The sequence below is a fragment of the Manis javanica genome, chromosome 12, assembly GCF_040802235.1.
Source record: "Manis javanica isolate MJ-LG chromosome 12, MJ_LKY, whole genome shotgun sequence".
Classification (NCBI taxonomy): domain Eukaryota; kingdom Metazoa; phylum Chordata; class Mammalia; order Pholidota; family Manidae; genus Manis; species Manis javanica.
In genome coordinates, this window is record NC_133167.1 from 2,714,011 (window position 1) to 2,731,396 (window position 17,386).

At 48.3% G+C, this 17,386-nt stretch overlaps 1 long non-coding RNA gene across 1 annotated transcript; it reads right to left on the bottom strand.

Annotated features, from left to right (window-relative positions):
* Positions 1-1,967: 1,967 nt before the first annotated feature.
* LOC140844727 (uncharacterized) lies at positions 1,968-5,938 on the bottom strand. The gene is made up of 3 exons (XR_012123207.1): positions 5,805-5,938; positions 4,526-4,631; positions 1,968-4,412 (listed from the first exon to the last, which is right to left on the bottom strand). It is a non-coding gene; the product is annotated as an uncharacterized lncRNA (long non-coding RNA).
* Positions 5,939-17,386: the final 11,448 nt, after the last annotated feature.

Consider the following 17,386-nt stretch of genomic DNA (forward strand, 5'->3'; position numbering starts at 1 on the left):
TCTGCCCCAGGCCCATCTCCTTCTCACTGGGTGTGTTCTTTGACTCCAAAATTGCCCTTTTTACAAGGACACCAGTCACACTGGGTTGAAGCCACACTAACGTCCTCAGTTTAACTTGATCATCTCTGTGAAGACCCCATCTCCAAATAAGTCACAATGTGGGGTTCTGGCGGTTAGGATTCCGACATATGAATTTGGAGGGGGACACAACTTAGCCCAGAAGCATATACACCAACTGTTAACAGCTGCTCTGGGCAATGGGATTGGGGTGGGGTGGCAACAGGGGTCTTTTCATCTCATAGAGTCCTGCCCCATTTTGATTTATGCGGGGCAGGCAGAGGAGGGAGGGAATCTAGGTCTTGTTCACGAACTCTGAAGGTTAGGCGCTGACTGCAGGGCCGTGGTGGCCGCCGCTGGGGGTGCAATCCACCACCGAGCCTCAACAGGCGCCCCTCTTCCCCACCGTCCAGACATAAAAGGTGGGAGGCCCGGCTGTGAATAGTGTGAGCTGCCCAACCTCAGGGCTCGGGGCCGTGGGCCCCCAAGAAAGTTGGGGAGCTGCCTGCAGAGCAGCCCCGGGTCTCCAATGAGCATCTCAGAGAGACCTCTGTTAGTGGTGGGCTGAGGCCAGGGCGGTCCTGAGAGAGCCAGCCTCCCCCATCTCCTGCCATTTGGCATCAGTTCACCCGCAGGGGCCTCCCTGACCACGGCCAACCGGATGGAGGACAGCTAAGGGTCTGCCAGGGCAGCCTTCGGGCTGCCTCCGTGCCCAGGAACCGGGAAGCTGGGGAGGCGCAGCTGGCTGGCTGGGAGCAGGGGGAGGGCAGCGCTGGTAGGGGGCTTGGTCCGCTCGGCTCGCTGGCCTCGGGTCGGGGGGATGGTAGGAAAGCCCCCCGCCCCTAGCTCCCCGCGGACCTGGGACCCCGCTGGGGCCGACTGGGCTCCAGCAGGGCCGGGACAGAAGCAGCGTCTTTCTGCAGGGGCGGCACCTGGGCGCGGTGCCTGCGCGCGGGGCAGACCATGGGGGACGCGGAGGTGCCCCGGGGGTCCCCGCCTTCGCGTCTACGTGGGCAGGGCAGACGCGGGGAGCTGCGGAAAGTGGACGCAGGGGGACGGCCCTCCTCGGCGCTGCCGCGGCACCCCCAGCTCAGACCTCCCGCCGCGGCTGCTGGGCCGAGGCCCTTGGGAGCCCCGGGGCGCGTGGCCACGCCGGGGGTCCCCGCCGTGCTCTGCGGGGGCGGGGCGCTCGGTCACACGGGACGCGGGCTTGCTGGGGCGGCGGGGTCCCGGAGCGTGCGGTCACTCGAGCCGCTGTGGGGGCACAAGCCGGCCGCCAGCCCCCTGGGGTCCCCTCCTCGGGCGCCCTCCGTGCCGTGACCGCCGCGGCCCTGCGGCTGTCCACGCAGCGAGTGGCCCCGGCGCCGCCCCCTTGCGAAGCCCCGCAGCCCCGGCCGGCCCCGAGGGTGGGCCTGGGCCTCGGCCCGCAGCGCAGACGGCCCGCCCAGCCGCTGTCCCGGACCCGCTGCGGGCGCCCAGACCCGAGGACTGTGCCCGGGGTCCGCGCGGCGAGCCGGAGGAGCCGGCCACAGGGCGCCGAGGCCTTCGCTGCGGTCGGAGGTGTCACCCCTTCAGGTACCCCGGCCCTGCGCCACCATTGCTCCCATCCCAGTGAGAGAGCGCCAGCAGCCTGGATCCGGTGGATTGCAGATCTAAATGTGAGAGGTGAAGCCCCAGGTCTTTAGAAGCCCCAGGGACAGTGGTTCACCGGAAAGGCGAAGATTCCTTAAACAACCACACAGACAGCACAGACCACAAAGGACAAAAAGGACACGTGGGACTACATTAAAATTTAGAATTTCTCTTCATTAAATGACACCATTTAGAGAGTAAAAACACAAGCCACACAGTGGAAGAAGGTTGCAATACATACACGCACCCCCCCCACCCCCACCCCTCCGCCAAAAAAAGGTTCATAGCCAGAACCTAACAGAAGCCATCAACCAACAAGAAAAGGCAGAAATTCCCAAAGAGTAACCAGCCAAAGATGTGGACAGGCGCCGCACACAACAGGTGACTCAAACGGCAGGGAGCACATGAAATGTGTCCCTCCTGCTAGTCTTCGTAGAAAGGCAAGTAGAAATTGAATGTGGCATCTCTTTACACCCATCAGAATGGCCAACATAAAATGGATGGAAATACCGAGCAATGTGAAGGGCGTGGTACAACCAGGACTCACACACACGGCTAAGGGGAGTGAAAATTGGTACACAGGCTTTGAGGAAAAGGTGGTGTCTCTGAAGTTTAACGAACACTCACCTAACAACCCAGCCATTCCACTCTTAGGTATATATATACTCAGAGAAAAGGAAAAGGGATTTTTTCCACAACTTGGGGTTTTTTTAACTTCATACTATGTTTTTGAAATCGATTCATATTGATATATAGAGATTCATAGTATTCATTTTAGTAGGTACCTGTGTTGTTCCTTCGTAAGAATATTTCGCAGTTGTTTGTCCAGTCTCCTACTGCTGGGCACTTAGGCTACATCCAGGCATTTGCAAACAGTGCTGCAGTGAGCACTCTGGCAGAGCAACCTGGCGCGCCGGTAAGGAGTTTCTCCAAGATCTGCTCCCACAAGCAAAACGCCGGCTGGTAGAGCACACACATGTTCAACTTTGCTAGAATTGCCAAATTGGTCTCCTAGGTGATCAGATTACTAAACATGCCTACAAGCAGCATATGACAGTTTGCATTTCCCTGTTTCCTCCTGGTATTGTTAGACTGGATGATTTTTGCAGTGTGCTGGGCATGAAATAGTCTCTCCCTTGTTTTAATCTGCATTCGCCTGAATGGTAAGTTTGTGCATTTCTTCTCATCTCTATTGGCCATTTGGTTTTCCTTCTGAGAATGGCCTCTTTATATACTTTGTCCATTTCTCTATTGAGTTTTCTTCTTATTGATTTGTAGAAGTTCTTTATACATTCAGGAACAAATTCTGCGTCTAATACCTAAGATACCTTATATATAAATGGTGCAAAAACTTCTAGTCAGTGGCTTCTTAATGCCTTGTTTATGATTTTCCAGGTCATACAGAAGTTTTAAATGTTGATGTTGTCAAATTCATTAGTCTTTTATGAGTTGTGCATTTTCACTAAGAACTCTTCTGCAAGATCATAAAAGAAATTCTCCTATTTATCTTTCTCATTGTTTTACAGTTTTCAATATTTGCATGTTCAGTCCTTTAATTCAATTGGCATTTACTCTGGGGTTTGGTGATAGGTAGACATCCAGTTGTTCCTGGACTCTTTATTCTGTTCCATTGAGCTGTTTTTCCTTCCACCAATGCCACTCAGTTCTCATCATTATAGTTTTATAACAGATTTCAACCTCAGCTAGCACAAACCCTCACTCATCATCCCTTTTTCTCCCCAGAAATAGCTATCCTAAGATCTGTGTTCTTTCATATGCATTTTAGAATTCATTTTTCTAATTCCTTTTGGATTTTTATTGGAATTTAGTTGAATTACATACCTGATTTTGACTTAATTAAGAAAACAATAAAAGGTTTTCTACTCCAGGGAAGATCTAGGTTTTGGGGGTCTAAGCTTGACATGCAGATGTGGGGCCCTTTTGAAAACACACTCTATTATACAAAGCTAGTATACAAAATATACTCAAAGAATACAAAGTTGGAGGTATAAGTGAATATTTAGAGAAAATAAATAAATACTATAAATACAAAACCCATAAAAATATGGTAACATATTTAAATATGTAATATAAAACTAAAATTATAAGCATATGTAATTATGTGACATATCTTTTTATCTTTTTAGGTATGTAGTGTTTGTAATTTACTTTTCATCCTAAATTTATCCTAAATTCATTCCTAATTTTCTAGTCATAATTGAGTATACTTTTTCTATACCTTCCCAACTATATAACAAACCTTTCCAGAAGTTTCTATAGCCATTGTGGTAGGAAGAATAATGTCCCCACCCCCTACCCTCAACCATGGCACCACTGTCCTACTCCCTGGAACTTGGACTGTGTTACCTCACATGGCAAAAAGGATTTTTCAGACATGATTAAGTGAAAGATTTTGGAAGGGGAGATCATTTTGGATTATCCAGATGGCCCCTAAATATAATCACAAGGGTCCTTATAAGAAGGTGGTGGGGGGTTAGAGTCAGAGAAACGTGATGATGGGAGCAGAGGTCAGAGAGAGAGAGAGAGAGAGAGTGATTTGGAGGTGCTATGCTGCTAGCTTTGAAGATGGATGTAGGGGCCACAAGCCAAAAGGTACAAGAGGCCTCCAGAAGCTAAGAAAGGTGAGGAAACCAGTTTCCCCCAAAGCTTCCAGAAGGAACGTCCACTGCAGGCACCTTGGTTTTAGACTGCTCACCTCCACGCTGTAAGAGAACAAACATGTGTGACTTTAAGCCACCAGCTGTGGTCATTTGTTACAGCCACAGCAAATGGATACAACCTTGTGTCTGTATCTCCATCTAGAACCATTTCTTACCCAGTATAAGCCCAGCAGCTTGCTTGTCTCCCAGTGATCCTTTCCTGCAAGCACAGGCAGGAAACCTCACTCATTGGAAAGGCTGGGACAGGCGGTGATACTCCTGCTGTTGTCAAGAGTGACACACACATACTCACTCAAACTGGCTTCCAAACTTGACATCTCTTAACTGGCATCAGGATTCTAGACGCCCTTCAGGAATGGAGGATTCTGGGGACCTGCGTGGTCCTACCACCCCTGCCTCTCTCCACTGCCCACTCCCTCTCCATCAGGCCCCCTCTGCCTGTGTGGAGCCGGGCAATGTCTCCCTGTTCTCATGACCATCCACGTGGCCAGTGGGCTCCGGGTCCTGAAAAACAGTGTGCCGGCCAGGAGGGGACTTACGGAGCCACCCAGTCTATTAAGCACACACCATGCGCCAGACCCTGTGCTGGGCTCAGTGGGCCGTGTGGGTAAAAAGATGAGGTTGGCCCCTTTTCTTGATGAAAGCACTGGAGACAGGTAGCTTGCACGCTTAACGGGATCTGGGCAGCCCTAGATGGGAGTCACAGAGGACTAGAGTGGCTGCACAAACAGTCTGTGGCTTAGAGGAGCCTCATGACCCACGATTACATGATTAGATTGGAAGGCAAAAAGTCAGCTGATGTGAAAAGAATCTCTAAAGAACAGTCCACTTATAAAACAAACATTCTCTGCACCTTTTAAAAAAGAATATTGCAAGTGATGTGAGTGAAAATGGAATGAACGACTCTGAAACTCTGTTCCTTCTGAAAAGCAACAAAAAATTGGCAAAAACTCAGACTCAGAGTCAACATTTTGGAACTCTGGAAATGGGCCAAAGACTTGCAAAAACTCAGGAAGCACATATCAAAAGGAGCAGCTGAATCTTAGTAAGAACAGCAGGCCTTGTGGCATTTTAATTTTCTCCAGCCCCATCCCCTGCTCCCCGGCCCAATGGCAGCCTGGAAACAAGAGACTGGAGACACAGACAGACAATGGCCAGGCTATGTATAACCACCGAACTCCCCGCCAGAGCCCGCATCAGCCTGCTGGACATTCACCCCGTACAGACAAGACTCTGCCCAGGAACCAGCCTGCTATCAGTCACACTTGCAGGGAGCCAGACTGCCATCTCTAGCAACAATCTAGGAAGCTAACCATTAACTTCTGTAACTGGCCCAGAATGGCCAGGAGTAGATTAGTAACTGACAGCTTCCCTAATTTTGTCCCCACTTCCCGTTTAGAACAACCAAGAAAGCCAAACGCACTAACCAGTCACCTGGGACACGCCGCTTGTCGGTAGCTGCCTCCGGCTTCCCCCGGTCCACAGCTCCCGTCAGGGCCCACCTGGAGCCTTGCTTTGCAAAGTTCTCCCTCTCCCCAGCTGCCAGTGAGCCTCTGCTAAGCCGTAAGATTTCCCAGTACGGGGAAGAGCAAACCTTCTTCACAAATAATTGTCAACATGTGACCAGTCTGGTAACTCCCTGGAAGACCAGTTCAAAAGATTTGTCTTTATTTTTCCTGAGTTGGAACTTGCCTAGTGCCAAGGCCACTGAAAAAAATATTTGCAGGCAGATGTCATAGTTGCTGTTGCCTGAAGCAGCAGATAACAGTAGAGGCAAACGATAGACTAACCAAAGAGCTTGGTTCCTTTTGTTGGAAAATGGTATTAGAAACCAATAGCAGGATGCTAAGTGTGCTCATTGCCACTGGGGTATCGTTTCCTTTAGGCCCTCTCAGCCAACGGAACAAAAAATACTTGTTTATACTAACATGCATGTCAAACATATGTAACCTGTGACATGTATCTAGGAATATTTCTATACGTAGCCATCTGTATCTATAGTAAACCAAGCATGAGTTCATAGTGATGTTTAATCTATCCCCACGCAGATAATTCTAGCTCTCTTCTCTTGGTTATATGTAAACTCCCATCCAAAAGTGAGAAATATAACTTCCATAATCTGCCATCCATCTGCTTAACTGTTCTGTTCTGGTATCTGTGTATAGGGGCCTCAGAATCACAAGCTCATACCTCACGGCAAGCACTTTATCAACTAGAAACCAATAGCAGGATGCTAAGTGATGGATATTTTCCATCACCCATATCGTGATTTACATCTTTAGGAGCTTGTGTTAAAAATAGTTTCCATGTCACTAATTAGCTTTTTGAATGTATGGAATCAGTTATGTATCAGTCTGTGTTCAATCAGGATATAGAAAAGCCACAGAGCACAGAGCCTAGGTGTAGCACCTTTGCTTTTAGTCTTACAGACAGCCCTCATCTCCCGAGTCACTCAGGCCAGCCCCTCAGTGAGGCTGTTCATACAGTGTAATAAGAGTTTAATTCTTTTGTCCCAGTGTGCATTCTTCCTGGGATCCCACAACCTCTTCAATGACACCAACTATAGGGGAACAATATATATGAAACAAGGTCCAAATCGTGTATATTTACCCATGTCAGTATACCATTTCTGATTATTATTCATTCCTTTGTGTGGACTAGCTGGTGTAATTTTCCTTCTTCCTTCAACATGTCTTGTAGCACAACTGTGCTATGATTTATTTCAGTTTTTGTATATCTGAAAACGTCTTTGTTTTGCCTTCATTTTGAAGATAACTTATTTGGGTTCAAAACTCTAGGTTGACAGTTTTTTCTTTCAGTACTTTAAGGATGTTAGTCCACTGTCTTCTCATTTGCATTACTTCTGATGAGAAATTTGCACCCATCCCTATCTTTGTTTCTCTGTATGTAACATGCCTTTTTTCCCTCTGGTACTTTTAAGGCTTCCTTTTTATTAGCTGTTTTGAGCAACTTGATTATGATGTACCTTGGTATAGTTTTGTCTTTCTTGCCAGTGGAGTTTATAGAGATGCCTGGATCTGTGGGTTTGTAATCAAATTTGGAAACATTTTGGTCATTCTTTCTGAAGATATTTTTTCTGTCGCGTACTCTTACCTCTTCCGGGACATGAATTTCATATATGTTAAGTTGCTTGAAGTTGTCCCACAATTCACTGATGTTCATTTTTTTTAAATTCCCTTTTCTGTGTTTCATCGTGAATAGTTTCTATTATGTCTTCAAGTTCACTAATCTTTATTCTGCAATGTCAAATCTGTCATTAATCCCATCCAGGATCTTTTCCATCATCCACACTGTTATTTACATCTTTAGGAGTGTGTCTCTTTAAAAATATTTTCCATGTCACTACTTAACTTTTTGAATGTGTGGAATCAGTTATGTATCAGTCTGTGTTCAATCGGGATATAGAAAAGCCACAGTGATTTAAACAGGAAGTTTAGCATGAAGAGTTATTATGTTCTGATAAAAGAGTGATATAAAATATAATAAAGTCCCATACGGCACCCTAGGACTGGGGGAGAGGGCCCAAGGGAGAACAAACTTGGAAGGGGGATCTCTTTGCAAGGTTGGGGTTTGAACCTGATTGGAGAGGTTGGAGGGGCAGCCTGTGGGCTAGCAGAGAAGTTGGGCGGTTTATCCTGGCCAGTGCTGGCCTGTAGTCACCGGGCTAGCAGGAAGCTCTTCTACAGAGTTCAGGCTGGGCACAGGTCATCAGTTATCAATGCCTAGGCACACAGAACAAGTGGGGGCCTGGTGCAGGTGGACACAGGTGAGCTTTAGTCAGTAGCCAGTGTGCAGGTGAGCAGAAGGAATCGGGATGCTGGTATGGACAGGAGGTCTGCAGCATGTGGTCTGTATCAGAAGGACCATAGGAAAGTCAATACCAGGTCAGGATGCAAAGCAGTTGAGGGCCCATGTGTTCTGGGCACATATGGGGACCAAAATACTGCCTCATGTCCTCACACCCACCCCACTGACCCAGCATATGGCAGCTGGACACAGAAGGAGAGCCCTTCTTCTTAAAGTGTCCTACAGCGCCCCCTGCTGCGAAGGCCTAACATCTGCTCACTGCCAGGAAAGGGGCTCCAGGGAAGCGGCTCCGTCACTGCAGAGCTCATGGCGAAGGGCCAGTTTGGAGCTGAGGGGCAGTAAGTCGATTCCTGGCACGAGTTACAACCTTTCTGATATTCTGTCTACTGATTCTAGTATCCGCAGAACTCTCCATGAGTTTCAGTCAATTGGTTTTTGTCCTCATTCTGGGTCATATTTTCCTGTTTTTACATATCTGGTCATTTTTGCTTGGAATCCCCAACAGTGAATTTTACCATGGCAAGTGGCGGATATTCTGTACTTCTGTAAATGTTCTTGAGTTTGTTCAGGGATGCAGTTAAATCACTTGGAAACAGTTTGATTCTTTTGGGTCTTGCTCTAAAGATTTGTTAGGTTGTCCCAGAGCAGTGCTCAATTCAGGGCTAATTGTTTCCACGACTGAGCGAAATCCTACCCAGTATACTCTACCCAGTGTCCCGTTATTCATAAAGTTTTCCAGTCTAGCCGGTGGGAACAAGCACTATTCAGGGGCCGATGTGAGCAGCAGGGCTGTTGCAGCCTCAGGTGGTTTCCGCACACACATGCCGGTCAGGGCCTTGCTGGGTGTGCTGTGGCTCTCCGGTGCCCTCCGTGCCGCTCTCGCCTCTCCAGTCCTCTGCGCTGGGAATTACAGCCGCCTTGCTCTCCCTGGACCCTCAGCTCCATCTTCTCCGCTCAAGGGGTCTGCCAGCCACTGCTGCAGCCTGAAGACTCTCTCCAGGCAGAGAGCCAGGGCAGCTGAAGGGCTCGCCTCCTTTGCTGCCCACCTCTCGGAGATCACTGTCCTGTGCCATCTGATGTGCAGTGTCTTGGAAATGATTATTTCATATATTTTGTCTGGTTTTATTTGCTGTTGTTGTTCCAGGTGGTGGTGGAAATCTGGTCCTTGTTACTACATCTTGGTCAGAGTCAGAAGTCTCCTGAGATGCCCAGCAAACACCCAAATGGAAATATTGAAAGGATGGTTAGACACACTAGAGTTCAAGGACCGTGTTGAGGCTGGTGTCTTGCAGGAGTTTTTCAGTGGCATGGTGTGGATAAAAGCCTGCCTCATGCAGCTTCAAGAGAAAACAGGAGGAAAGCAGTTGTGGACAGCCAGTTTAAAAATGCTTTCAAGGAATTTTGCTGTGATGGACAGCAGAGAAATGGGGTGGTCAGAGGGAGACATGAGGGTGTCACAGCAGAGTTCTCATAAGGGTGGAGGTTTTGTGGTTTATTTGTAGACTGTAGGGATCATCCCACTCGTGAGAGAATGTTGGTGATGCCAGGGAGAAGGAGCAGATCATTGCTTAAGGACCTCCTTGACACGAGGGGTGGGGCCTTGGGTAGGAACACAGATGGCTCATCCACGGGGCAGCGGGGAGGCAGGGCCAGGGCACATGCAGGAGGATGTGGGGCGCACGCGGAGGTTCCCTTGTTTGTCAGCGACGCAGGAAGCCAGGCCACTCAGCCGAGGGTGAGGAGGAAGGGAAGGCTGGGGCAGCAGGGAGGGGGTGAAGGTGTGGGGTGGTCACCCATGGGAGGTACTGTGGGGAGCACAGGGGTAGTGGAATGAGGGGCTCCAGAGCTCCCCGGGAGAGGGCTGGCTGTGACCGCAGCCCTGCGAGGCGCAGGGCCCTCCTTGGGCTCGTGGGTTTTATGGACGTACAGCAAGGCAGATGTTTTTGAGGACAAAGTTTTTCTCTAAGGCCAGGGCTCACAGAATGGAATCTCTAGCTCCTCACTCCTGAAACGAACTGAGGCTCCAGCCCGACCCCTGGCCTCCGCCGCGTGCCTCACGGAGCACAGACGCTCTTGTTCTTTGCTATTTTGGGGTTCTCTGCAGGAGTCTTCCCCTTCTTCTCAAAAGCAGGAGAGGAATCAAATGGGCAGAAGCCAGGGGTTGGGTGGGTCTGTGGACCGAGGAGAGAGTGCGGCACCCGATGCGGGGGGCGGGGATGTGGTGGCGCTGCCAGCAGCATCTCTGTCCCCGGTCAAAGGGGGTCACACAAAGGCTGTGGAAGGACAGGACTCCAGCTAAGCAAGGCTAGAGTGGAGATACTGCTTGGGAAGTCAGAGCTGGGGCTGCCTAGCTCTGTTACCAGTCCTGTGTCCCCCTGGCTTCACGGCTGTCAAAGGAAAAGGTAAAGGTGCTAAAATGTCACTGTACAGGGGAAGGCAAAGCAGACACCATTCACCCACGGAAACGAAAGCTGCCCCCTGCTGGTGCCCTGCTCACCAGGGACTGGCCGTGTGCAGGAGCACGTTCCCACCGTGACTTCCACTGGGTTGCTGCGATGTGTGTTGAGCAGTAATGCATGTAGGTGTGGGCGTCCCACAGGCGACCGCCAGGCTTCCATGCCTGGCAGACTCGCCATCCTTGCGGCCTTCAGTCGACAAGGGTCTAAGTCTCTTCAAGCCACAGCTTTTCATCTTTTCATCTGTGAATTGGGAATCATAATAGTACCTGCCTTGACATTTCTCCAGATTATACATACAAGGTGGCCAAGAGGTCCATGAAAATCATCAGGAAATGCAAATCAAACCGTGAGATATCAACTCACACCAGTTAGAATGGCCGCTATCCAAAAGATGAGAAACAGTAAGTGTGCATGAAGTTGTGGAGAAATGGGGAGCCCTCCTACACTGTTGGTGGGAATGGAAATTGGTGCAGCCACTGTGGAAGGCAGTAAGGAGGGTCCTCAAAAAACTAAGAATAGAAATACCATTTGACCTGGGAACTCCACTCCTAGGAATTTACCCAAGAAAACAAAATTCCTGATTCAAGAAGATATATGCAGCCCTATGCTTACTGCCACATTATTTACAATAGCCAAGATCTGGAAGCAACCCAAGTTTCCATCAATAGATGAATGGAGATGATAGATTAATAGATCTACAGATGAAAGAAGGTGTAGTACATATACACAATAGAATATTATTCAGTCTTAAAAAAATAAATCCTGCCATTTGCAACAACATGGATGGTTCTAGAAGGTTTTTATAAATTAAGTTATCATTGATATGCACTCTTATGAAGGTTTCACAAGAAAAACAATGTGCTTATTACATTCACCCTTATCGAGTCCCCCCCATACCCCGTTGCAGTCACTGTCCAGCAGTGTAGTACAATGCCACAGAGTCACTATTTGTCTTCTCTGAGCTATACTGTCTTCCCTGTGACCCACACCAACCATGTACATTAATCATGATGCCTCTCAATCCCCTTCTCCCTCCGTCCCCACCCGCCCTCCCCCACCCCTCCCCTTTGGTAACCACTAGTCCCTTCTTGGAGTCTGTGGGTCTGCTGCTATTTTGTTCCTTCAGTTTTGCTTCATTGTTATACTCCACAAATGAGGGAAATCATTTGGTACTTGTCTTTCTCCGCCTGGCTTATTTCACTGAGCATAATACCCTCTAGCTCCATCCATGTTGTTGCAAATGGTAGGATTTGTTTTATTCTTATGGCTGAATAGTATTCCACTGTGTATATGTACCACCTCTTCTTTATCCATTCATCTACTGAAGGACACTTAGGTTGCTTCCATTTCTTGGCTATTGTAAATAGTGCTGCGATAAACATAGGGGTGCATCTGTCTTTTTCACACTGGGCTGCTGCATTCTTAGGGTGAATTCCCAGAAGTGGAATTCCTGGGTCAAATTGTATTTCTATTTTGAGCTTTTTGAGGAACCCCCATACTGCTTTCCACAATGGTTGAACTAATTTACATTCCCACCAGTAGTGTAGGAGGGTTCCCCTTTCTCCACATCTCGCCAACATCTGTTGTTCCTAGTCTTTTCTATGATGGCCATCCTAATCTAGAAGGCATTGTGCTAACTAAAGCAAGCCAGGCAGAGAAAGACAAATACCTTATGATTTCACTTATATGTGAAATCTAAAAACAAAACAAAACAAAATGAACAAAACAGCAGTAGACTCATAGACACCAAGAAGGGACTGGTGGTTACCATGGGGGAGGGGTTGGGAAAATAGGGGAGGGGGATAAAAGGGCACAAAAATTCTCAATCATAACATAAGTTGGTCCTGGGGATGGTAACACAGCATGGAGAATACAGCTAATGATTCTGCAACATCTTCCTGTGTCGACAGATAGTGACCCCACTAGAGGAGGCGAGGATTTAATAATATGGGGAGTTGATGAGCCACTGCATTATATACTTGAAACCGATATAAGACTGTATATCAACTATACTTCAATTAAAAAGAAAATAATACCTGCCTCAGGGGGCTTTTGGGAGAAGCAAATGGGGTGAAATATGTAAAACGTGGTGCATGATCCATAAGTAGACAGTTGTCATTATAATTCTAAGAATCAACAAGGACACAAGATGAAAGATCATTGTTCTGAAATTCGGCACCTTCTGTGTTTAGTAACTGGAGAACAGTTTGGGGCTGTGCCAAAGATGTCTGGGAATTGACAGTTTGAGGTGTGTGCATGACATGTAATTGTGACGCTGCCACTGAGATGTGAGGGTGCTGTCCCCACCTGTGTGATAGCTGTGGCCGTCACTGCTCTGGAGGAATCAGGATTCTCATTTGCGATGCCAACTAACCCAGCAGTGTGAGAAGATAAACTCCCAGAAGCTGTGAATTTTGAACTGCCTTGGGTAAAAACAGTCAAAAGTTCCAGGGAAAATATTTCGAGCTTTCTGGATGTGTGTGGGACTAGAAAAATGAAGGAATAGCTGGGAAAGAGGGTGTAGTGTAAAGTAAACGCAGCTGCACAGACATATGGTTGCTTGGTGGAACTGGAGTCAGACCAGACCCTAGTCCTCAGGAAGGCAATGCCCTGGAGAAGCCTCTCGTCCGCAGGTGTGATCTGGGGCTGCCGGGGACGGCTGTGCAGGTGTGCACGGTCCAACTCAGGGCCACCACTAACATTACACATACTTGTGCATGGCAAGAGCTTTGTCTAGGGTAGAGCGTCTGGCCCTACCACGTCAAATGTCCTTGCCTTTCTGCGCCAGCCACTGTGACTCTGAGAGCCTGCAGGGCACGTCCTCTGAGGGGCTCCCCTGACCTGGGTGCTGTGGCACGCCACCACTCTCTCCCAAAGGTCCTGCAGTGGCACTCCACATCTCATGGGGGTTTGGCAGACAGACCCCAGGGTGCTCCCCATGTCCATGCCTTGAATACATAATCCCCCGTCACACCTACAGCAACTACTTTAGGTTCCCAGACCCGATTCCAATGTGTGTGTTGAGGGGGAGGGCGTCTTCCCACGCACACCACCAAGCAATTCTCCCACACCAGCAGGGGGTCCGAGAACTCCATTCTGACATGCCTGCCTGGAGACAGCAACCAGACTCCCCAGTTTCAGGGCTCCGTCCTACGAGCTGCCCTCCAGCCCCGACTCCAGGCGCTAGTCCCAAGCCCCAGGCAGGTCCCTGTGCTTCTGACCCACCGCTACAGACCAGAGGTTCCCACGACCTCCCCCTTAGCTTCCATTAATTTGCTAGAGCGGCTCAGAGAACTCAGGAAAGGATACAAGTTAACAGCCAGATAGAGAGAGACACACGGCGGGGCCCCAAATAAAGGAGCTTTGGTCCACGTGGAGCCTGGGGCCTGGCTCGGTGGCACGTGGACGTGTTCTGGTTCCCCAAGCGTGGGAGCTTTGTCACGTCTCCTAAGGCTCTTCTGGGCTGTGCGGTTTTTCAGACTTCCCTGGTTTTTGATGACCTAGACAGTTTTGAGGAGGACTGGGCATATGTTTTGTAGAATGTCCCTCGATTTGAACTTGTTTGATGTTTTTCCTCTTGATTAAACAGAGGCCACAGCTTTTTTTGGGGAAGATCCCAGTGCTGAAGTGCCCACTCTCATCACACTGTATTGAGGATGAACATTACCATTACCCACATGACCTGCTGCTGCTGAGGCCGTCTGGCTGAGCTGTTTTGACAGGCTTCTCTACTGTAAAGTTACTTTTATTTTACCATAAGTTGTCTTTTTTTGTGATTCTGAAAATTGGGATCCAATTCAGTTAACATAAAGCTCGACCACTGTACAGTATCCAATTCAGTTGCTTTTAGCATATTCCCAATTTTGTGTGACCGTCATCACTAATTCTAGAATATTTTCATTATCACTCCAAAAAAGAAACCCACTCCCCATGCCTCGCCCCATCAGCCCCTGGCCACCCCTAACCCACTTTCTGTCCCTATGGATCCGCCTGTTCTGGACGTTTCAAACGAGTGGCACCAGGGAATGTGTGGCCTTTCCTGTCTGGCTCTCACAGCTTTCAAGACTCGCCTGCGCAGAGGCACGTGTCAACACTTCATTCTTTCTTACAGGTGAACAGTATGCCACTGCATGGAGAGACCACGCTTGCTTACCATTCATGGCTTGCTGGCCGTCCGGGTTGTTTGCTAGGCTATCATGGATAATGCTGCTACAAACATTCATGCACAAATTTTTACATGGCTGCATGTTTTCAATTCTCTTGAATATCTACCTCAGAGTGGAACTGCGGAGTCATAATGTGAATTTAAACATTTAATAGGTCCTGGTCATTTGGCCTCTCCAAAGGCTTTACATACTTCCATCTCCATTAATATTGTCACACTGGATTTTATCACTCTTAAAATTTTTCCAACATGATGTACAAAAATGATCTTATTGTTTAAATTGGCTGTTCCCTGATCACCTTGAGGAAGGGCATCTTTTCATATACTTATATATTTGTCATACATCTTTTCATATATTCATGTATTTCCATTTTCCTTCTCTAGTTTCCATACCCTATAAACCATTCTAGGGCCTAGAATAAGATGCAAGTTTTCCAGTTCATTTTACAGAGGTAACACAAACCAGAGAGCTCACAAAGTGCTGATAAAAGGATACAGTGTATATCAATGATAACAGAAAAACTACAGACTATACACACACACAAAAATACTAAGGAAAATACAGGCATTTTGTGCATAAAGTATGTGCCTGAAAACACGTATACAGTTGAATTGTGCAAGCAGAGTGCTGCATTAGAATGTAGTGATTTGCAAATACGCAGAGGGCCTGTGCAGTAATTTCCTGTAGGAGACTCCTAGAGCCCGTGTGTGTAGGGGAAAAAGTTGACATCACTGTATGGAATCAGACAGAGGTAACACAACAGCAGTGTGAGTAACAGAAACTAACTGATGGCGGTGCGTGGAGGAGATGCAAAAGTTCGTAATGAATCTAGCAATATTTATAGAAAGCTCACTGATCCCCTTGGTCCCAAATATTCTATTTCTAAACATTTGCTTTAAGGAAGAAAACAATGGTCACATCACAGCGTTATTTATAAAGAGCAACAAACAGCTCAGTACCCCTCCCTGCCTGTGGGGTCACTTTTTTAATGACATTTTTTAAATTGAAAAAAGTCATTTATAAAACAGAACAAGCCTATTCTCTGTTTTACCTAGCATCTATGTTACCTAAGTATAAATTAAAGTTTGGAAGACTATATGCTGGAAAGTAACCTGAATGGACTCCAAGAAGGGACTAGTGGTTAACAAAGGAGGGGGGAGGGCTGGTGGAGAGGGAGGGGGAAGGGGATTGAGGGGCATTATGATTGGCACGCATGGTGTGTGTGGGGGGTCACGGGGAAGACAGTGTAGCACAGAGAAGACAAGTAGTGACTGTGGCATCTTACTACACTGATGGACAGTGACTGCAATGGGGTGTGGGGTGACTTAGTAAGATGGGTGAATGTAGTAACCACAATGTTACTCATGTGAAACATGACAGGGTATATCAATGATATCTTAATACAAAAATTACCTTAATGGTAAGAATTAAGGCTATTTGTTTTGTTTCGCCAGTATTTTCTACAATGCCCAGCTTACACCTATAACAAAATGTTATTATTAAATTGTTATGACAATCAGAATGACAATAAGAAACAGGGAAACCGCAAACACGTTAAATGCCCAACAGGAGAGGATGGCGTGAAGTTGTAGCTCACGGCTGTCAGTTACAGGGAATCTGTTCATGAGTGCTACCTGCGTACCTACCTCGGGCCGGCCCTGCTCTGGGCATTCTGCACAGTGCACGTGTCTGCGGTGAAAGGGGGCCTGGAGTGAGAGGCCGGGTTTGGGGCGGGCTGGGCCGGGCGCTGGAATGCCACCAAGGGGGCGCCTGCCACCCTGGTAGCCCCTAGTGGACGGCAGAGGCCCAGCGCAGGTTCCTTCCCTTGTCTGTGGTCCTGGCACTGGCTGGGTGGCACCCGGTTTTCTTGCAGGGCTCCCTGCCCTGCAGCGAGCCGGGACCCGTGCGGAGGCACCTGGGTGTCCCCCAGGCCGACGAGGAGCAGGAAGGGCACCCCAGGCCCAGAGAGCAGCCTGGGGGAGGGCCCGTCTGTCCTATTCCTGGTGCACAAAATCGTTTCCAGCTGTGCCTGCCCTTCTCCTGGGCCAGGACGTGAAAAACAGAAAGAGTTATCTTTTTATTTTTAAAGTTTTTTTTTTTCACTGTGGTAGAAAGATACATCATAAAATTTAACCACTGTCAAGTGCACAGTTCAGGGGCATTAAGAATGTCCACAGCATTGCACAACCATGACCACTGCCTGTTAGGAGGCAGTTATCTTTTTAAATCACAAGGAAGGAAATTGAACTAAGACCATCCTCCTTCCAACCCACCAACAGGATTCACCTGGGGCCATTGCTTCTATTGTTCTATGGTACCAGTTTTGGGATTTTTTTTAAATTGAAAATTGGGGGTTGGGAGGAAAGAGGGCAAGAGACAGACGGCTCACAGGGCAAGCCTGGGTTAGCTGAGGGCTCTGGGCCTGTGAGCACGGGGGTCTGTGGCGCCCTGCCAGCGGCCCCCAGGCATCGGACGGGGACCTGAGCCTTCTTCTTGAGGACGCAGGGAAATTTCTCCTGCAGACTCATAACCTTTTCTTCCTAGAGTTTAAGCACAGCCGTCC